The sequence below is a fragment of the Manis javanica genome, chromosome 16 (genome assembly GCF_040802235.1).
Source record: "Manis javanica isolate MJ-LG chromosome 16, MJ_LKY, whole genome shotgun sequence".
Taxonomy (NCBI): Eukaryota; Metazoa; Chordata; class Mammalia; order Pholidota; family Manidae; genus Manis; species Manis javanica.
Genome location: NC_133171.1, coordinates 51,856,528 through 51,879,021, shown reverse-complemented (window position 1 = coordinate 51,879,021; position 22,494 = coordinate 51,856,528). Strand labels below are relative to the sequence as shown.

General features: G+C 39.5%; 1 protein-coding gene across 6 annotated transcripts in view; it reads right to left on the bottom strand.

Moving 5' to 3' along the window:
• BTBD9 (BTB domain containing 9) overlaps window positions 1-22,494 on the bottom strand; it is a 504,665-nt gene that overhangs the window by 165,447 nt on the left and 316,724 nt on the right. The gene's annotated exons all lie outside the window — the stretch shown is intronic.

Genomic DNA, 22,494 nt, shown 5'->3' with positions numbered 1-22,494 from the left:
TAAAAGAAAAATCCACAGAAACTGCTACTGAAAACCACTCATAGTTTCTTCTATTTTAATATTGCTCCTAAATCCTCTTTAGGAAGTTACCTATGTACTTATGCCAGCCCCCCACTTGACTGCCAGGAAGCCTTCTCCTGACCACAGGAAGGGATCTGCAGTGACCAAGCCTGCCCTGCAGCTCCCTCCTGTCCTGACCACACAGCTCTGGCATCTGCACACAGTGCAGAGTTTCACAGAGCAGGTCTTGAGCATCTCAGCCTGTTCACCCTCTTGTGACTCCCTGGAGCCCTCACCTCTGACAAACAAGCATTAACCTTGGAGTGACTTGCTCCTTTCCCTCTCCGAAGGGACCTGACAGTTCACAAGTTAATGAACAGACAAAGTCATTCTTCTGATTGTCATACAAATCCATGGGGACGGTGTCACATACCATCTTACTGGAATTCAAAGGAAGAACCAGAAAAAATAACTAGATTAACTGGTAACAGTCTCCCACATTATGAACTATGCACTCTGAAGGATGGGATGTATTAAATGAACAGATTTCAATGAGGAAATGACAGACTGGGCAAGGTTTTAGTGACAGCCTCCCCCCACTGTGTAAAACCACCCTTGGTTCAGATGATAGAATTTTACTTCTGAGTTAATCGCTGTTCACTAATTCAGTAATTTCCTTACATCTCTCATCACTCCAAGTTAACTGTATAATGTAAATGCCAATTTAACAAATTCATTTAAGAGACTACATTTGGGGATTTTGTATCGTGGGCTATTTTCCCTCCCATTTCTTCAAGCCTGAATCTCATGGCATTCCCTGTGCACCTCATTTAGCCATCTGCTCCTTGACATGAGCTAATCACTCGTCTTCATAACCAGGAAAAATGCTATCTCCTGGACTGGCTGCTCAGGGTGTCCATACCCACTACAGGGAGACACCATGCTTCCTGTGCAGGAGGTCAGGGCAACTGCTGCACGCACCACAGCCCTCTGGTTAAACAGGACATGGCCCTGATCTGTTCTCTCCAGCCCTCAAGGCAGACAGAAGGTGCTGAATTTACGGGGTTTGGGCGGATAGGTGGGGTTTGTTTAAATTAAGTTCTAAATGGTCTGGGTAGAACAGACTGTGTTGTTTTTTATTCTTGGTAGTGACACTCTCTGGGCTTTCTGGAAGGGAAGGGATGTGTTAAGGGAAGGATCTTGGCACCGTGGCCTGAATCTAATTTTGTCCATTTCCTAAACCCACAAGAACTCAACCAGCATAGCATTTTCAACCACTCTGGTTGTGGCAGCCCATGCACTGCTGTCTGCAATCTTGGAGGGAATGGAGGGAATGTGGTTTGGTGGAATTGGATCATATCATTTTCCTGTTCCCTAGGTTGAGTCTCTACCAAAGGATAGACAGCTCTCCTAAAACTGTACAAGGTAGAGGAGCCAGGAAGTGCTAATAGGGCTTTCCCTATGGGCACTTATTAAGGTTAACAGTCCAGGCTGACCTATGGAGATGCAATAATGTTTCTTCCTTCCCTTTCTTTCTTTTTAAAACATTATATGGAACCAGGCTTTCCAGGTTTAGATAATAGTCATTTCCCCAATTTTACCCTGGTATAAATATCAGGAGTAGGAGAAAATATGCAACCTTCCCCTCCTTCATCCCCCAATTATAAGAAACTGAAAATAAAAAATTGTACCAGAATACATTTTACAGTCTTAATGGTAGTGTTTGTGATAACAAACAAGATAATACATAGGATTGGAAAAGCACACGAGGTGCCTCCAGATAAAAAGTTCTATATAAATGAACATAATGTTATCTCTGCTGCATAATCCTGAAGTCAAATTAGCAATTCACCACTCTACAGCACACTTCTTGATTAGCCTGTTATATATAATGCTTATAACAAGTTTAATTATTCTAGTTCTACAATACTTTCTAAGTCTCCATAAAATCATAGCATAATTTACAAAATATGGAATAAAGTCCTTGTTCAAATACACATTTTTAAAAATGTTAACAAAAATGGTAAGAAACCATGCTCCTTTTCTCCAGTAAGGAGTTGCATACCACAGGACTCTGTCCTTTACGAAAGATCTCAACTAGAAATAGCAAATAGGCTTCAACTAATCCCCCAACTTCTGTGACTGTAGGGCAGCCTGGAGCTCTACATTAAGACCTCAGAGGCCCTATCCAGCTTAGAGGGAGAGGGAGGAGGCATGGACGGCATTCCTGACCACAGGCAGATTTCCTCTGTGGGGCTCACAGTGGAGCACCCTGAAGTGGGAGAGAAGTTATTACTACCTGAGCTACTGAAAATCCATGGGCTGCGCATGGGAGAGATTCCTCTCTCTCTCTCTTTTTAACTTGTTTGAAAAACAAAGGAAAACTTGCATCTGGGTCATAACATCTAAACAAGAGATGTAGATAACACATTCTCTCTGTCACAAAAGATTTTGAGTAAGAGGTAAAGCTTAAGATTTTTTTTTTCTTTTCAGCATCATCTTTCCAAAGTCAGACTCTGATTTAACCTGATAATAAGGGCAGTGGCAGCTAGTGACTTCATCAGTGTGCAGAGAGGGGCACTGCTGAAAAATATAACAGCCCTCCTTTGTTCTCTGTGATCCTCAACAGCAGCTCGACAGTTGGAAGATAATTAAAACTTAAAGAGTGCTGAGGAAGGCAGATATGCAACAGATTGGCCATTTCTGATGAGGGTGACTGCTGTCCACGTGGGCCCTGGTGGAACAGTCTGTCTCTAGTCCTCTCCTCCCTTCCCCCTGTTAGCTGTCTTCTAAGTACTGACAAAGACTGGATCCTGAACACAGTTCAGACAGGACTGAAACACAGTTTCAGTGTATAAGTTAGGTGTTATAATATTGCCAGTGAAAAGAGGTTTTGTCTTCTTTAATAATATGAAACCTAAACCCCCCCAGGGCAGCACTCTGAAGCTGCAGGGCACTACAGAGGCTGAGTAAGGCGCTTGAGAGTCTAACAGAACCAGGTTTGTAGCCCAGCCCTGCCACTTAATTTACTGTGTCACTCTGGGAAGAAAAATGCTTTAAATTTTTTGAACCTTACCTTCTTTATAAAATGAGGTCAGTAACACAAACCATATAGGATATTTAAATGAGATAAGTATCTAAAGTGTCCAGTGCAGTGCTTGGCAGAGTAGGATATTATTAAATAGAAATGTAAAGAGTAGCTCATTGGATGCAGAATGTCTTGGTTAGGATTTTTAGAATGCTGGTTGTCTGGGAGAAAATTTCTAACTGGGGATGTAAAAATGGTGCCTCCATGAGGAGGCAGGCCCAGGCACAGACTTCTAGAACCCAGGCAGGATCTCATCCTTCCTCTTACAGCACCACGGTATAGCCATTAAGGGCCACAGAAAGCAGCTACATTCCAAATGCAGATTACGTGGCTCTGTGGCATTTCCTGCTTTAAGCCCCTAGTCTTTAGAAAAGTCTATTTAGAATGTTCTTACCCTGACTCAGCTATGTATAGAGAGGCAAGGGAAGAATCTTTTTGGTCCAGCTACCCATACCCACAGAAGAGTGTTTTTTCTGAATGAAACCCTGGAAGTTTGGAGTTTTAATTTATTAAGAAAAATAGCATTTCCTAACAGACAGAGAGACAACATAATACTATGACTTAGAGGAATTTTTCTTTGGAAATTTCAGTGCATTCCCTGTCTAGATAGTTCTGGAAAGGTACAAATTCCTATTCTTAACCTTTCTTCCCATTGTTTCTTGTCAATATGCTACCAGATTTAATTCTTAAGTCACATACATCTTTACCATAATAAAATATAGAAAAAGAGCAACTTATAATACATTCCCACTTTAAACCCCTTGGTATTCTCTAGTCTTTAGTTCTGGTGGGCCACAAGGCTACTTGTGGTTATAATTAATCCTTGACCTTTGTCTCCAGTTATAAGATCATCTAACTTCTATACTGAGCAGGTTCTACTACAAGATAAAATAAAATTCAGTAATAAATGTTTAAAATAACTTTCAAGGCATCAACTAAAGCCAGAATCCATCAGAATTCTATTCTTTGGGTAAAGAAAGTTTTATTCTAAAATTGAGCTTCACATTTTTGTGTTAAACAAAGACTCGAGAAAACTTGAGAGTTCCTATGACTGGTGCACAAGAAGGGACTCTTAACATTTTGGCTTTTGCTCTGAGGTAGCCACAGAGAATTTGAAAGAGAAAACTGTTCTTTGCATGGCCAGATGCAGCCACCTAAGAACTTCAGCAGCAGCGTTTACTAAGGACCTGTGGATTTGGATTCACCACTTCCAAGATTTCCTAAATGACTTCTCCTTTCAAGAAAATAACTGAGAATGTACATAAGTAATTCTCTAACCAAAGAAGCAGGTAATGTCTACAAGTTTCCCCAGTATAATATTTTCTTCTAGTTCTGGGTACAATCTTAGTGCTCATATAATCAAACCACAAACTGGAGGAGGAAGTGACTTCAGGGCTTGATGCTAAGGCAGCAAGTGGAAAACAGTTTATTGCTAGAATGACAAAAAGCTTCTAGAAAAAGCATGGTGCAACAGAAAAGATTTGTTACTTTTAGAAAACCTTCCCTGTGGCTGATCTGTGGAGCTATAGATTCTCCTCTAGTGACTTCAGCAAAGGGCCCCAGCAGTATTTGCTTATTTGGGAGAAGAAGAATTATTGAAAGGTTAAACACTCTGTGTCCAGACTTAGCTTAAGCAGAGGCTGCTGTCTCAGGGTAGCCCTGATGCTGTCTGACTGTTAGGCCTGCAGAGGGAACAATCATGCTCCAGCACCTCCACTTTTCAACCTGAAGGGCAAACCAAACAAGAAGTCATCTTGTTTTACAGAGACAATTGATGCTATATAACATCAAGTATGCAGAGGGAATAAGACGGGTGAATGATTACTAACACATCATAAGCCAAAGCTACCAATACAGTCAGTCACTCCAACATTAGGGTAAAACATTTAAGCGTTGTTTTTATTTGGGGAACAGCATGGCTTTTGAGCAGTAGGCTTTTTTTTCTCCACCCCAAATATGCAGAATGTAAACCCTGCCATAATAACATGTCTTCAACTTACTAAAGTATATAACATATACAAAAAGAATTTCATTATGATATTCACATAAATCTTATGAAAATGATATAATATGTAAAATTTATTTTAATTCATTTAAATTTCCTGCTTGTACATTTACCCAGTCAACAGCCCTTGTAGGTATAGTGGGTAAATCTGCTATTAATCAAGATTTAATAAACACTCACTAGGTATAAGAAACTGTGTTGAGCCCTGTGAGGACCAGACCCAGAGGACATGACACACACCTTCCTCTGGAGGAGTTTATAGTGCAGTTTAGAAGGCAAAATTAAAACACACTGATAGTAGTGCTGAGGAGAGACAAAAGAACTTCTTACTCAGTTTACCTTAAAACACCAAGTTTAGCAACATGAACTTTAAAAGTCCTCCCTGTGAACTACCCTTGCTTTAAGGACCAAAACAAAAAAAACATGGCTAAAGGAAAAATAATAATCCCTTCACACTCTTCCCCTGCCCAAATGATCCCTGACCCATTGGACAAGTAGTAACTGACTATTTACTATGTGCAGCTACTGTCACTGGATGCTAGGATGTAGGATTGAACAATACAGATAAAATCTCTTTCCCACGGAATTTATATTTCAGGTCAGTAGACAGACCAACAAATAAAAAAATCAAGTAATTACCCACTGGTTGGTAGGTGATCTATTTAGCATAGAATTTTATAGATAAACAAACTTGCTAAATTGGAAGAATAAACAAACATTTATAAAACCTCTCCCTGCAGGAATAAAAGAAGGGTCAAATGGGAAGGCACAACACTCTGCCCGAGAATGTGCAGACACAGTATGCCTATTACAGATATTTAGCAGGGCACAGGCAAAATCCTAATTAAGTGGGCTTCTTTGTATCTGGAAAGAGGAACTGATTTGAATTTCATGGGAAGAAATGTCTTATTTACTTCATGGTTTAGTTTTCTTTTTATCTTTGCTTTTTTTTTCCAGATTGTAATTTTCAAGGGTTTGTAGAAAGACAAAATGGGAAGTGGAGGATATGAAAAATGAATAAGGGAAAGAGGGAGGGAGGGAAGGTAGGAGGGGTGGGGCGTATAAAGGAAGGAGGCTGGGCAGGGATGGAGTGGGGAGAGAGACAGAGCATGAATATGAATAAACCAATCCCTTCTCCTGTCTTTATTACGTGCTAATGTGAAAAAATCCCGATGTGGGAATACTGTTAACCAGTTTTATTACTCAATAAAACATTGAAACCAACACAAAGTATATTTTAAGAAATAGAACTAAATTACCAAAAGTTCAACATTTGCATTTTTTCATTAAGTTTTCCCCTAGCCCAAGATACTGGGGGCAGGGGAGAAGACTTCACTAGTTTTATCTTTTAAATGGCTGCATTATCTTTTTCAGTTTATCCAATAGACTGTGTATTTCCATGAATGTAGACAAATGAGTCTAATGAAATTGTGCACTAGAGAAAAAGCAGAAGAAAATTAAATTTGTTAGTTTCCCTATGAATCTGTAAGAACTCATTTGGTGACTGACCTGAAGCAGGCCTGCTTTAGGGTCACGGTGGGTAAGGAAAGTTTCTTTTTTTAAACCCTATGGTTATGGTGGGTATATGCTGTTAATTATAACTTAAAATTTTAAGGGCTGGAGGAGGCTCTCTGCCTTCCCTTTTAGAGTAGAAGATTAAATAGAGAAGGAAGAGGCAAACAGGAGGAGAATTTCTCTCTCCTCAAGAAGACTCTGAGAATCCTAAGAATGTAAACAACTGACATACTGAGAAATGAGACTGGAATTGCCCATGGTGGTCAGAATAACAGAAGTGAGAACTGAGCACCAAAGTCAAGAGATTAATAAAGAGAACATAGGGAGTGAGGATATCACAAATCTTCTGGAATTAAAAGCTACCCACTTCAGAATATATCCCATATGCTAGCCTTTGCACGCATTACTTTCCTTCATGGAAAGCCCATACCCCACATACAATCAGGCTGGACATCTCAAAGTGCAACAGAACATACATCCCTCAAAGCCTCTGTATTCTGTATTCTCTGTATTCTGTAAAGAAACTTGTGTTCCAGGCAATAATAGCTCCTCATAGAAGTGAAATGTATTTGGGGAAAACAAGCCCCACAGGAGTTCCACACTTGCCACCTCATATCTCCAACTGCTTCAATGACACAGGAAATTTCTAGGACCTCCTTTGCTCTTTGGGAAACTCTGGACCTTTACCTAGAAAATGGATTTTTAAAAAATCCCAGAGATTTACTTAACACATAATTCAAGCATCAGTATAAATATGCACAAAGCTATCAACCAGAGGCAGAATAGTCAAAGTAAATAAACATAATACTGCAGAAAATTATTGTACTGAGAAGAATGCTCACCACTGACAGTACAGAAAATGCAAAGATAACATGAGAGAAGGGGAGAATGGATGAGAGTGAGAGACACCCAAGTGTGTTCGTCCTTGTATGTTTACCAAAACTGGTATGGATATGTATAACACACTGTCTCAGGGTCTGTTAAAGTTAGACACGCATAAATGATTTCACAGTACCAGAAGCCTGTATTCCAGTTCCAAACAGCATGAAGGATGACTAATTTCAACACTACTCGTATAAGAGATTTTGCTGCTAAAATCTATCAGTGTGTTAGAACTTTAACACAAGCAAAAGAGAAAAAAAATAACAAGGTGCTCCATTTGACACAATTTGACAATCTACAGAGTCTGCAGCTTCAGTAAAGGCTGAGCAGACAAGGGACAGGTTCAAATCTAACAGTCGGCCCAATCGTTTTAGAAGACATTTCCCCACACCCATACCTTCTGTGTTAGGAGTCCTATACATCATTGAGGTTCAGTTTTGAAGTCTGTCCCCAATCCATATTTATGCTAGATTAGGAAGAGGTTGGGAGGTGGTGTAGTTTGGCAAAGATTTTTTCCCCTCCCCAAAGCTTCTTGAGAGTTCACCCATTCATGACTTTACTAGACTTTACTGTATAGCATTAGTGCTAAGCCAGTGATCAGAAAGAAAATATCAATCCTTACACTTGTTTCAGAAATTTAAGGAAGGAAAAACTTATGAGAGGAATGCACATAAAGTCAAATGTGTACTTTGTAAGAGAGGATTTATTTTTTGATAAAAAAGAAGATTCTATTATATTACTAATAGTAACTTCTACTGATGTGGTATTAAGTTCCTCACTTAAAAAACTGAAACAAAACTGGCTTAACTATTTCTTCTTTTCTTTTACATTTTTAAAATGAAGTTTTACATGTACGTAGTTTTAAAGTCAAATTGTCTATAAGGTTTATTATGAAAAAGAGGCAACTATTTTTACCTGCTTCAGTGGATTATTTAAAGTTTATCTCACATCTATAATTATCATGCTTTTAATGCTACTCCTTGAATTAGGCTTTATCTACTAATGTGCTACTGTGGGAGACAAGCATTTAGCTCTCCCCTCTTTACATACACGGTCTCCCAACTCCCCAGTTTAGAATGTATTGAAACTTTGGTTGAATCAATATTCAGTCTTTACATTCTGATTATGTAAACATTATTCACAACTAATGTACTTTTCCTCTTGCACAATTGTTTTCCCTACTAGAGTTAAAAATAGTCCTGATTTTTGTTTTGCTTAGTTTTGTATATGCTCAACAATACTTAACCTCCTCTCTCCCAACTCTCCATCACTTGAACTAAAGCTCATTTCAAAACTTTCTGACACATCAGACATTTCTAGCAATTTCTCACTCTTGAAAAAGTCTTTCAGGCCTTCTGGCCAGTTTCACTCAAGTCTTGCTCTCTAAATCCGATGCAAGCTGTCCTCCTGGGATCCATCTTCACCATCATTCCAGGGATCCCGCCCTCTCCTGTGCTCAGCCGCCCCCGCGTGCACCTCATGCTGTCTTCTCTGCCAGTCTACTCACTCCTTTCGGTGGACAGCATCTCCCCGTGGCATTCTGAGAAATGGCATCGGTGAGGGGGCGGTGGGTGGGTAAAAAATGTAAGGCTTTGTTTGTCTGAACATATCTTTAGGTTACCTTCGTATTTCATTGGTGGTTTGGCTGGGTAGAGAATTTTAAGATGGACGTAGCTTTCCTTCAGAACTTTGAATGTCTTCTTTTACTGCCTCTCAAGCCTCTAGTTTTTGCTTTGAGAAGTCATTATGATACCTGACCTGGTTCCTTTCTCTTCTTTTTTAAAAAAACATCATGTCCTGCTCTGGAAGCATGTAGACTTCCTTTACATTCATGCCATCCTGCAATTTCCTGATGAAGTGCCTTGCTGTGGGTCTATTCCCTTCCACTGGGCTGGGCACTCAGAAGGTCCCTTTTCTCTAGAATCCTACGTACTTCAGTTTGGGTAAATTTTCTTCAGTTTATGTTATTGACCTCTTCTCCTGAGTTTGTTCTAATCTCTCTTTCTCTCTTTTTTTTTTATTAAGGTATCATTGATATACACTCTCTCATGCCACCATCTTTAATCTCTCTTGATTCGGTTTCTATCTGTTCTAATCTCTCTTCGTGAAATTCTTAATTTTCAATATTGGACCTCTTTATCTTCCCCTGCACTTTTATGCTTTCTCTATTTGACATATTTTTGTCATTTTGTTCTACTTTCTGGGAGAGTTCCTTACTTAACTTTCATCATCTGTGCTATCTGCTGAACTTTTCATTTCTGCCTTAATATTTTAAATTCTCCAAATGTTCTTTTTTTATGGGATCTCCTTCTTTGTCTAAGATTGCCATATTTACTCTAATCTCTGAAAACAGCAATGGTTTTTTTTTTTTTTTTTTGGTTTTCATCTCCCTATATAGTTTTTATTCCCCTGTTTTGTTTTGGTCTTTATGTTTCATATTAGTTTCCTCAGATGGCTGGTTGTCAAGAAGGTTGTCAGGAAGAAACTAAGGCATACAATAGGAAGTTCTCTGAGAATAGAGTTCCCTGAGAGGGTTATCAGGAAAACTCCACCTGTAGACTCTTTAGCTTTTCCCTCCTGGGCTGGTCTAATTAGGTAGGAAGATGTTCCTAATTCTCTGCAGGTAAGTCATGAGCCTGATGGGCAACCAGAGGAGATAATGAGAGGTGGGGTCTCAGCATAGGACTACTTAATTTTCCTATAGTATGACCTTTCTCAACATACATGGTTGTCTTTCCAGATGTGGAGACTCTCCATTTACCTTCATCAAAGAATAAATTTCCAAAGTCAGAGAAAGACAAATACTACATAATCTCACACATATGTGCAATCTAAAAAAGCCTAGCGCATAGCAACAGCAGATTGGTGGATGCAGGGGCTGAGGAATGGGGGAAATGGGGAAATGTTAGTCAAAGGGTACAAACTTCCAGCTATAAGATGAATAATTCTGGGAATCTAATGCACAGCATGGTGACTACAGTTGACAAGACTGTACTATATACTTGAAAAGCTGCTAAGAGAGTAGATCCTACATGTTCTCACCACAAAAAAAGGTACCCATGTGAGGTGATGGAGGTGTTAACTAACCTACTGTGGTAATCATTTCACAATTATGTAAGTGTATCAAACATCATGTTATACATCATGTTAAATTTATACAATGTTATATGTCAATTATATCTAAATAAAGCTGGAAAAAAATAGAATAAATTTCCAGTTTTCCATCAGAGTTCGGGAAAAGCAAATTTTTGTGAAGTGAAGGAGTAATCGAGAGCTCTTGTTTCATAAACACACAGTAACCAATCCTCCTCCTTTTAGCCTTTTCCTACCTACCTCATTCTCACAGCTTTGGAGGTACCTGGTGCCTTCAGTTCCTAAATCTTTGCAGATTCAATGGTTTAGGAATGAATTTTCTGGAGCCTGTTAAATCATTTGCCACTTGTTCATATGCTTTACAGCTTCCTCTCTGTGTTTTTTACCTCCTCTTCTTATTTTCATTATCCTCATAGGTTAATACCTTTTAAAAAATATCCCTTTACGGTCATTTTAGTGGGGTTTTATTCCAAAAGCTGTGAGAATTGATGAGTGTTCATTTTGCTGTCATTTCTTGAAACCATAACTATTTTTCACAAGAGTACATCCATGCCTATGATCACTCCTATAAGGATAAAGTTCTCTTGAGGATTTTGGCTAGACATACTCACTGAGTCTGAGACGTTGGGTCTTCAGCTGCTTTGGTCACAAAGATATAACCTCTACAACTGTCTGGGACTTGGGACGATAATATAGGAGATAATAAGCTCCTTTCCTCATTTCCTTCCCTGTCTTCTGAGGTCTACAACTCTTTTTTCCTTCTTGTATTAAACTGATATTTTCACCTTGTTGCTGTTCCTCCATTCCCCTCCTGGTCCCATTTCTTTGATCAGTCTTCAAATGGTTGTCTCAGATTATTTAGTTATTTCATCTTCTGGACTGCTGTTTCACTAAGTGTCCAAACAGGTATGTGTCCAGACAGTCCCATAAATTATCACTATTCTGCAGAAAAGTTCAAATCATTGAGTGATTTTGTTAGCCACAGTCTCCCTCTCTCGAAAAGAAAGGGGTGAGGGGTGTTAATTCCCAGTGAGTAAAAATAAAATAATTCAGCTCATCCTCAGGCTGAAGCAGCTGCACAGACAGCATCGGCTGCTCTGTTTATCTTGATAAGTGTGGAAAAACACCATCTCCTCCCCTTCCTACACTCTCCAGAACAATCACCATGCTCCCCATGCAGATGGGGCGATTTAGACTCTGGAGCAGAGACAGCCTTGTCTGGTGTTCTTCCTGCACATGTGCACTGCACCCTTCCTTTGCTGCTGTCGGCACCACCCAGTTGGTTCAGATAACAGCTGCTGCAGGCGACCTGATAGATTCAGCTGTGGGTAGCCTGGAGGCTTCCTAACACCTCGGCTCAGCCAGCTGCATCGAGAGCCATGGGAGAGCGGAGTGCCAAAGCAGGAGAAAGTACATACTGCACATCCTCTTCAATCCTTGGAGTTATTGCAGTGGCACCCGCAAAGGGCAAAGGGAAGGAGAAGAAGGTGAACATCACTGGCTTGGGGAGCAGAGCGGCCAAGGGTTCAGGGTCAGGCAAGGGAGAGCAAGGCACAGGTGGGATAGGAAGAAAGCTTTCAACAAGATCCACTCAATTTTGCTGCTTACTCCAGGGGGCCCAAGGAAATTTTCAACTTTTTGTTTGTGACAGTATTTAAAGGCAATAGGAAATGATTTCCAACTGATTGTGAACTTTTTGTTAAGCTAAGGAAAATTAAGCACACAGGATGACCAACCATCCAGGTTTGCCTGGGACTATGCTGGGTTTAGTACTGAAGGCCTTATACCCCGGGAAAGTACTCAGTCTCGAGCAAACCCGGGTGCCTGCCCTATACCGCCACCAGCTATTCCTCTTCCAGGGCTTGTGTGAAGCTGGCTGCATTCATAGTCCACTCAGCACGTTCCTTATCTTCTAGGGCCGCTCCTGCCATGCACACACTCTTCAGCCTGTGTCACGCACAGTCTAGCAGACAGGGGCATTAGAAGGCTATTCTGTGCTTTGCTCTCAGTGGAAAAGGGAACTGTGTTATTTGAGGTTCTCCCTGCTGCCTTGCTGGAGTCCTTGACAGAAGAAGCACAAGCCTTATGGTCCACACAGCTGAATCAAAATGCTCACGGCAGGAAGCAAAAACATGGCTCGGCTCAGTACCTGGAGAAACAGCGCATCCCTCAATAACTTTAAAGTGCTGAACTCTGGAAAGAAGGAAGCCAAAGCAAGCTCAGTTACACACAGGCTGGTGATTCAGTGTGCGGTGACTCAGGCTTTCTCCTCCGCTCTCCCCTCCTGTGGCCCTGGTCATGAGGCCATCTCACTGCTCATTAGCAGGGAGGAGGAGAAAGGAAAGGAGGGAGGAAGTTGAATTAGCTGATTTTTCTATTTATGAGCAGGTTTCCTAGGGAAGGCATTTAAACTATTGGCTTAAGACGTTCTTTAGTGGGAAGAAAAGACTGGGAATTGGAGGTGTTGCCACTGTTGAATCATTTGGTCTCTCTATTCTTAAATTGGATGAATTGTTGATCTTCTGTTTTCATTGATGGGCTAGCAAAAGTATAAATGCTAGACAAAAAGAAAAAAAATTACTAATTAAACCACATAAGATCCTGTTTTAAAAAAAAAGTCCTTGACAAACATAGGAGACAAGTAGCAATGCTACCAAATTAGAAAGTATATGTAACTGGATGATTATATATTATGCTTTACAAATTTTACAGCCTACATTAAAGAAGTTCCCCCAATTCAGATTGAGTGTGAAATACCAATTTAAGAAAGATCTCAGAAAGAACAGTTCAGTTTTGGCTTACTCACTTAACTTCTCAGAGTCTCAGTGTTCTCATCTGTAAAAGGGAAAGTAAGAGTACCTAACTTTGAGGGGGGTTAGATAATGCATGTGCAAAGATTGAATAATACCTATGTTAACCATCAGTACTTGACCAGGCACATATTAAGTGCTCAGTACTTGGTAGCTAGCATATATTAAGTACTCAAAAATGCTAAATGAATATACTTAAAATCATTAATTTAGCAATTGTTAACTGAGGAACTATTATATACTCAGCAACTGTTTGGCACTAAATATAGAAAAAAATATGAGTAAGTTAATTACTTAAAGGCCCACTGTTTTAATGCAGACAGATAATTAAAATATATATTAATAAATGCTGCACAAACTCTACACAAAATAGCATGGTAGCACAAAGGAATGGCACCTGATCCAGACTGGGACTGAGGTAGGACAAGGACATGGGACAAGTATCATGATTAACTTCTTCTGCCTATGATGAAAAATACTGAGATAGAAACAGTATAGTAAGAACAGGAGAGACCCCATCTTAAGGCTAAGATTCCATTTTAAAAAGCAGAGAGTTGAGAAGTTAAGATTCCTAACATTCTTTGGTAATCAGACAATAACCCATCCAATCTTAAGGTAGGGCAAGCAGTCTTAATTGATCTGTCCCCACTGCTTGAGGGAAACCACTATCTTGGAGAAGAACAGGATTAATAAATCCTTTGTGTTAAGTTTATCTTACAGAATTATCTAGAAGACTGACTGTGGATGAGGACATATGTCCTTCACTAGAGAGAAACATCATGAGACCATAAGTCAAGCCTATTCCCAACAACCTCCCCTCTGCCAGTTGACCCTTCTTGAAAGCCTTAAAAAGACAAAATCCCCAGCCTTTTGGCACGCCTCCTCTCTGAGGATGCCCAAATTTTCCTTTAAGTGCGTACTTTTAAATAAAGGTTTCTCACTGCCCAACTGACGCGTTTTGTCTTTTTGCTATTTCATTCTATTTCCAAGTCTCCATTTGACCTCTGATAAGTAGAGAGGGGCTGCTGAGAGCTCAGATTTGGGTCTGCAAGTTCCCATCGTCTGGGTGACCTGGACAGAACTGTAGCTGCAGGAGTCTGCCTGAAAATCTCCTTTCTTTGGGAAGTTCTCAGAACGTAATCTTACTCTGTGTTCAACAACTCCCCCAAATCCTGGAGTGGTAGAGTCTAGTCCCCACGCCGTGCAGATCCAAACAGACACAGGACACCAGGTGACTCTGGCTTCAGGAGTTGGCAAGGAAATCTGCTCTAGGCCGAGGACTTTCCCTCTTTCCCTCTGCACTTCCCTGTTCTCTGCTGCCTGCGCAGCAGCTGCCATTCCTGCTGCTCTTGCTTTAATGAATTTCTTCCTTACCTACACGAGCCTGACCTGCTCGAGAATTCTTTTTCGTTTAGAGTCAAGAACCCTCCCCCATCCAAGTTGAGGTTTCATCTGGTGTGCAGAGACCTCCCCAGATGCAGATGCCCAGCAACAGGATGATCAGAGAATGCTTCCCAGATGTTACTGCTGAGGACTGCAAGGCAGGTGGGTGATGCCAGGGGAAAATGTGCGGGGAAGGAAAATCCAGAGGAGGAGGAACATGTGCAGTCTAGGAAGACAACCCTCTGGAAGGCTGGAAAGGTGGTGGGCAGTGCAGTGGGACTGGAGTCTAGACTGCACTAGGCTGGAGCAGAAATAAAATTGGAAGCACACGGTGTGGCTATGAAGAGAACCGGATGAGGGCTGGGGAGAGCCTGTAGAGTCAAGAGGGAGAGCTATTTAATTCATTAGGAAGCAGAAGTGATTTGAGCAATTTTAAATGCTGTAAAGGAAAGAGCAGTGGGTAGAGAGAGAGAGAGGTTTCTGCTTCCTCCCAATCTAAGGATGAAGTGGGTTCTGACTTGAGGGGATGCCTTTCCAGTTTTAGTGAGTCAGGGTCTCCTTGGGTGCCTCCACTAACCTGTTCATGTTGAGGGCGTCTGGATCAGTGACTCTAAATGCTGGCTGCCCATCAGAATCACGTGGGGAATTCAAAAAACACAAGGATGCCATCCTTAGAGATTCTAATTTATTTGGAATGAGGCAGAGATTCTAATGTATAGCAATGGTGGCAACCATCGTTTGAATCATAATAAACACCTATATTATACATAAATAAAGACACACATCAAAAGCAAAGATTAATTGCTTTGGGGTTAATGTTCCTCTGGATTCTTGGCCTAGAGCTCCACTTTTCCAGTGTACCTCCATTTATTTTTCTTATGACTAGCTACTTCTACCATATGCCCTTTGTTTGAACAACTCTACCCCATGGGTCATTCCTCAATTATGTCAAGTGTCTATGACTTCCTCACGTGGTTTCTGCTCCTGGACATATACTTCTCTCCTCACTCCCTTAATGAGCCCTCCATTCTCCTGTAAAGCCCAGGCCAAATGGCACACAGTTGATGTAGTCTACAATGAGCACTGATGTAACCCAAGAAGAATCCATTTCTCCTCCATCAGCGCTCACGTAACTTCTGTTGTCACACATTTCATAATGTATGACAGTTCAGTATTCTCTGTTTGGCCTCCCTTGCTGAAGTCTGATCTTTCTGAAAACAGAGACCTTTTTGTGTTCATTTTCATTTTCAAAGCACCCAATACAGTGTCCAGTAGAGTACACAAAAAGCCCTCAAATGTTTGCTAAATAAATGGACAAACAAAAGGTAGTCATGATAACAACCACATTTAAGGATGTAAGAGTTTTAAAGGACTGTTAAAATTCATCAAAGCTAATAGTATTTATGTGAAATTACTTCTTAGATGAGTATAAATTACTACCAAAGAGCAAAGGATAAAGAATTTTTGAGTGGTGTTATACAGAGTAAAACTAGCTGCTTATGTCTTGATATATATGTCTCAATTAACATTTATTTTTTTTCAACATTTCTTTTTATAAGGTAGCCTTATACTGCTGGTGGGACACTGCAGTTGCAAGAAATGAGGTGGCAGGAACTGAAGAGTATCGAAGAAGAAAGGAAAAGCAGTAAGGCTTCTAGTGACAACCGTCAGCAGGCTGGAGAACTGCTTATAAATATAGTAGAATTAAATAACCATGCTATGATGGCAGAGGCGCTCAGATATCATCACAGATGAGAGATAAAAATTCCTCTCTAGAAAGATGATATTGAAATCCAGCTTTGACTAATGAGAGTGTCAGTAATAGGAGAGAGTGGCCCAGAAATGACAGAATCGAATGATTTAAGAGAAGATGAAGGTAAAAATTTTTTAATTGAAACATCCTGATTATTGCTATGTGAAGGTAGTATTCTGCCTACTTCTATGTTTTTTATTATAATATTTTTGCTTTAAATTTTATATATATTTCTAATTAAAAATAAAATATTTCTGCTTTGAAATACTGAACATACTGAAATAGGATTCATCAACATCTACTTTTTAAGAAGTTACTCTAACTCTGAAACGTCTGCATATAATACACTCCAGTTTCTACTGACAGGATTATGCTTATCATGAATACTCTGAGCAAATGTAACTGGGAAAAACAGAATGGGAGGAGATACAATTATTTATGTAATCAGAGAAGTACAAAGAGAGTATAAAATGGCTTGAGAGGTATATTTCTAGGAATAATGGGAAGAAATTAAGAAAATGGCGAAATTAGGTTGTATATCAGACATTCTCTCAGCATGAATTTTACTGCAGTGTGAAAGCATCTTCTGGAATAATAATGCCAATTTCAAATGCCCTCTTAATAAAATGCTCAGGTTGCTGTAGCCTATTAGGCAGCAATTAAAACCTTGTGAGCTCTGCCACCCCTCTCTCAGGTCTGCTACAGCACTGCTGTCACCAGGGAAAAGGCCTTGTGAATTCTGGGTACTCTGGGGTTACACTGGCCAGGTACAGGATGGGAGGCCATCACTCAAATCATTGCAAATTAGACACAACATTAGAGAAAATGCAATGGAGCTGAGTGGTATGAACTAGAGAACCTAATGTAGCATTTAAAAAAATCACATTCATTGGTGCCAATGGACTTTTGGAGGACATTGTGTTTAAATTTTGGACTCATTTTACAGGAATGAGGGTCAACTGTCCTGGATCTTACAGCTGACCCTAAACACAGGAACTCCCTACTAAAAATATTAAAACAGCACTGACGATCTGACAGGGAGCTTAAATCTTCAGTGCACAAAATGATTTCCTTTTCTTTTTTCTGTGGTTCAGTGATGATGTCATCATGCATCTGTGGTTTGTTATTTTTATATGGACACAAAAGCAGACTGAAAATACATTAAAGTGATGTGTAATTTTCCATGAAAATGCTTTCAGACTAACAAGAGTTGTGCTTTATGATTAAGTGGAAATTGGTTATTTGCATTAAATATTTATGATAAAATGTTTAGAATCAACATTTAAGTGAGTCAATCCAAAAGATAAAAAAATACTTTGCAATGTTCCTTGGCTGACCTTGGCAGCTAATGTGATAAAGCACATATGTTACCTTAGCTGTAGAAAGATTTTTATGTAATAAACTACATTCACAAATAGCAGTCAAAATGGTTTTGTGCCTAGTTTATCACCAAACCCAGGTAACCCAGAGCAAACCCATTAACCTTATTCTTTTTAGCTCTTCTAAGAGGATAAAAATGAAAATACTGATATATCATAGACTGGAGAAAAACTAAGCCAAATGGGTTGATGAATAAGACAATAAAATATCCTGTGGATCTTGAGAGGTGATGTATTTCCTTTGCTCTGAGACTTCTCCCAGAGATTCCTCAACATCATTCAATAAGATACCAGTGTTGTGTAAATAAATCTTTTGGCATCAGAAATTCCAAAGTACTTGAGGGGGACTGAGCAATCCAGTCTCCAAAGGTGTTTTCAGGACTGTGCTAAACTTTAAAACATCAGGGCTAATGTTGAATGGCTCATAATGCTAACATTGTACTAATTATGGTGAGGGGAAAAAAATGCAGTTAACAGTTATTGAGCCCTGAGTGTATGCCAAGCATCATACTTGCCCTTTGTCTCAACAAATACTCACAATTTACCAGGTAGGTATTATCTCTATTCCCATTTTAGAGATGTGTAAGCTAAGGCACAATTGTAGTGTTTAACTTGCTCAAGTTCACAAGCTGGGAATTAAAGAGCTATGCTTTGAAATAATCCAATTAAAAAATGGGCAGAGGAGGTGAACAGACAGTTCTCCAAAGAAGAAATTCAGATGGCCAACAGACACATGAAAAGATGCTCCACATTGCTAGTTATCAGAGAAATGCAAATTAAAACCACAATGAGATATTACCTCACACCAGTAAGGATGGCTACCATCCAAAAGACAAACAACAACAAATGTTGGCGAGGTTGTGGAGAAAGGGGAACCCTCCTACACTGCTGGTGGAAATGTAAATTAGTTCAACCATTGTGGAAAGTAATATGGAGGTTCCTCAAAATGCTCAAAATAGACTTACCATTTGACCCAGGAATTCCACTTCTAGGAATTTACCCTAAGGATGCAGCACTCCAGTTTGAAAAAGACAGATGCACCCCTATGTTTATTGCAGCACTATTTACAATAGCCAAGAAATGGAAGCAACCAAAGTGTCCATCAGTAGATGAATGGATAAAGAAGATGTGGTACATATACACAATGGAATATTATTCAGCCAGAAGAAGAAAACAAATCCTACCATTTGCAACAAGATGGATGGAGCTAGAGGGTATTATGCTCAGTGAAATAAGCCAAGCGGAGAAAGACAAATACCAAATGATTTCACTCATCTGTGGAGTATAAGAACAAAAGAAAAACTGAAGGAACAAAACAGCAGCAAAATCACAGAACCCAAGAATGGACTAACAGTTACCAAAGGGAAAGAGACTGGGGAGAATGGGAGGGTAGGGAGGGATAAGGGTGGGGAAGAAGAAAGGGGGTATTATGATTAGCATGTATAATGTGGGGGATGGGGGAAAGGGGAGGGCTTTGCAACACAGAGAAGACAAGTAGTGATTCTACAACATCTTACTATGCTGATGGACAGTGACTGTAATGGGGTTTGTGGGAGGAACTTGGGGTAGGGGAGAGCCTAGTAAACATAATGTTCTTCATGTAATTGTAGATTAATGATAACAAAATAAAAAAAATTTTTAAAAAAAAGAGCTATGCTTTGAGCCAGGCTGCATATCAAGACTATGTTTCAGTCCATTACAATTGCATGACCAGCACAGAAGAACAATGGCTGTTGAGTCATAGATTCCTTTTTTTTTTAACTTAAACTTGCATTTGTCTATAAGTCCCAGATGCCATGGACCTGGGAGTTAATCTGCATAGCTATGAGAACTGAACTAAAACAAGAAGTAAACCCTGACACATTTCTAATCATGCTATACATACTAGCACAAGTAACAGGTTACTGCAATTGATAATACAATCCCTCAAGGCCAAGTCAACCTATAAGTAACATTTTTGTGTGCTCCTTATGAATAATTTGTAGATAAATTATTATAAATTTTTCTGCTTTTAAAAATGGAAAGTTTTCACAAATTAGACAACTGCTGGTTTCTAGAAACAAGGTTCAGAAGAAACAACAGAAAACAGAGACTTTCATTTCTCAGTTAACTGGATACATCTCACTCAAAAGGAAAAGATTATATTGAACTTTGGCACTCATCTTCGCTTCCTTAAGGCATCTGGTTCTGAGGTGTTCAAGGGTGAAAAAATGCCAGCTTTACTTCAGCATAATTAAAAGGAGAGTATAGCCTGCTTCATAAGTGGATAGGCTTGATTTATTAAAATGTAAAGAACTTACAAGTTAAATAATTTTTAAAAACCCACTGAATCTGATTTTCACTTGTCGAGTAAAGAAGCTCACAATTTTTTTTTTTTAGGAAAGCAAGGTAGAGGCTTTTATTTAGAGATAAAGCAAGAAGACAGAGCTCCTGGCTCATGCCAGGAGGGGACAGGAGAGCCCCCAAAGCTCACAATTTTAATTTGCAAAATAAGTGTCCCTCTTCATTGCTTCCATCGTGGCAATAAATGTATCCTCAGAATGATGTGCAGGCATTGCTTGGCAGTTTTGTCCAGCTTCTTTTCAAGGAAAATCTTTCCCTGTCTACAGATTAATTTCAACAGTTATCTGGAGTCACCGAGGAACCACTCCATTTCCCCAGCACTGCAGTTGCCAGTCGGCTGACACAAAAAGCAGGGTCTGAAAAGGAAAGCTGTCCCCAAAACATGTCATATAAAGCACATGTATACTATATACTTCATCATAGGGCAAAACTGAAGAGTATATATAAAACAGAGGCCTGGCCTTCCTGTAACAAAACAGAATTATTGGTTTATGAGTTAAAACCAAAAAATATATTTAAAATCAAATATTTTGGAAGTCGCTAAACACTAAGATGCTACCCAATAGTTTTAAGCACACAATTGTTGTTGCACCCACGAAAGAAAGTAGATGAGGAGGAATGATAAGTGTAATGGTTATCTATCTTATGGGGCCTTTTTGGAAGAATGAAAGAAAAAAAAGCCAGGCTTTCAACTTTATGACCATTCACTAGCACGAGAAAGAGGAATGATCTTTCCTTCTAATGATACATGCTCAGTTTCTTCCAGCATTCCCAATTTGTTGCTATAGCAATTTTGCTCCATTTGGTCATTGGTTAGATAAGGTAAGCGCACATAGCGTGCTCCCTGTCCTGACTGTGGGGGCCTGGTAATGGCTCCGCTTTCAGCAATAAGGCTTCAAGATGAACACAGGTTTAAAGGGCAGAGCTGTTTTCTTGAAGTACACAAGACATTTACCCCATGAAAGCCTCCACCCATGTATGTTTAAAAATGTGAACACTTTAGAACAAGAATTAATGCAGATAAATAATTTCTGGCTTAATGAACCACAATGGTCAGAAACCTGCTGACCTTGCTTTCCCCTTCCAAAACTTGCTGCTCTAAGCTCTGGCCCCAAGGGTGGCCAATAATTTACATTAAAATAAAAGAATGGAAAGATTAGTGAAATTTGATTAATTTGACCGTCTTTTTTCATAAGTAACCTTTAAAAGAATTAAGATTAGAAACATATACAATGCTCGGTGAAGTAGCAGCCTCTTGATACTTTCTAGAAACTTAGGTTTGCTTGAGAAGAAGGGACTCAGCATGATTTCTGACACACTGCAGCAATGGCTTGCCTCTAAAATGAACTGCTGCTTTTACTTTTGAGGGTAAGAGAAACTTCTCAGAGAGGGTACTAAGTCCTCTTTGAATTCTGCAAAACTATTCAACATTTAGATTTGGCGTCGTGAACACAGTAAAGGTTCAACAGATATTCAGTGGAGAAAAGTATTCGCTATAGAAGAGGAAGTAGAGAAAAGGCCCAAGGGAGTACAGTTCTTGGAAGCTTCTAGCAACCCCAGACCATAAATGGTATTTTCTTTCTCTGTTAGCAGATAGGGTAAGCACATACAGCTATTAATTTGTAAGACTGGTTTTAAAATGTGCTCCTAACTCTAGGTATTCTTAACAGTTATTATGTATGCCATCTTGAAGGAATGCTGCATCAGAAATATAAAAAGACCCTTTCCTGAGCAATGCAGTGTTTTTCCTTTATTCCTTGCACCCTTAGTAACCTTAGCACACCATAATATAACTTTTCAGAAGGTATATATTGGGTATGTGTGTGGTTGTGGTGATAGTGATGCAGTAACAGACAGGAGGAATGGCAATATTTCTGCCAGCAATAAAAACTATATTCTTTTTGTCCTCAGCTTTTAGACACTGATAGTAAAACAGATGAGAACCCAGTGCTCTTACTTCACACCAATGTTTTGCACCTGTTTTTTCATTATCACTTCCCTAAGGAGCCTTTTAAGACATTTTCTTCTAACTGCCCTCATGAAATTTTAACACCACAGATACACTGTACATCTGTTTATACACTGTATGTATATCTGCACTTTATACATGAAGAGAATATGATTTTTTTCCCCCAAGAACCAATTTTTACCCCCTTGGGGGAAAATATTTCCCATTTTCAGAATGCATGTTCTATATCAAACCTGCTTAACTATGTTTCATGGAACCCTTTGAGAATATGATG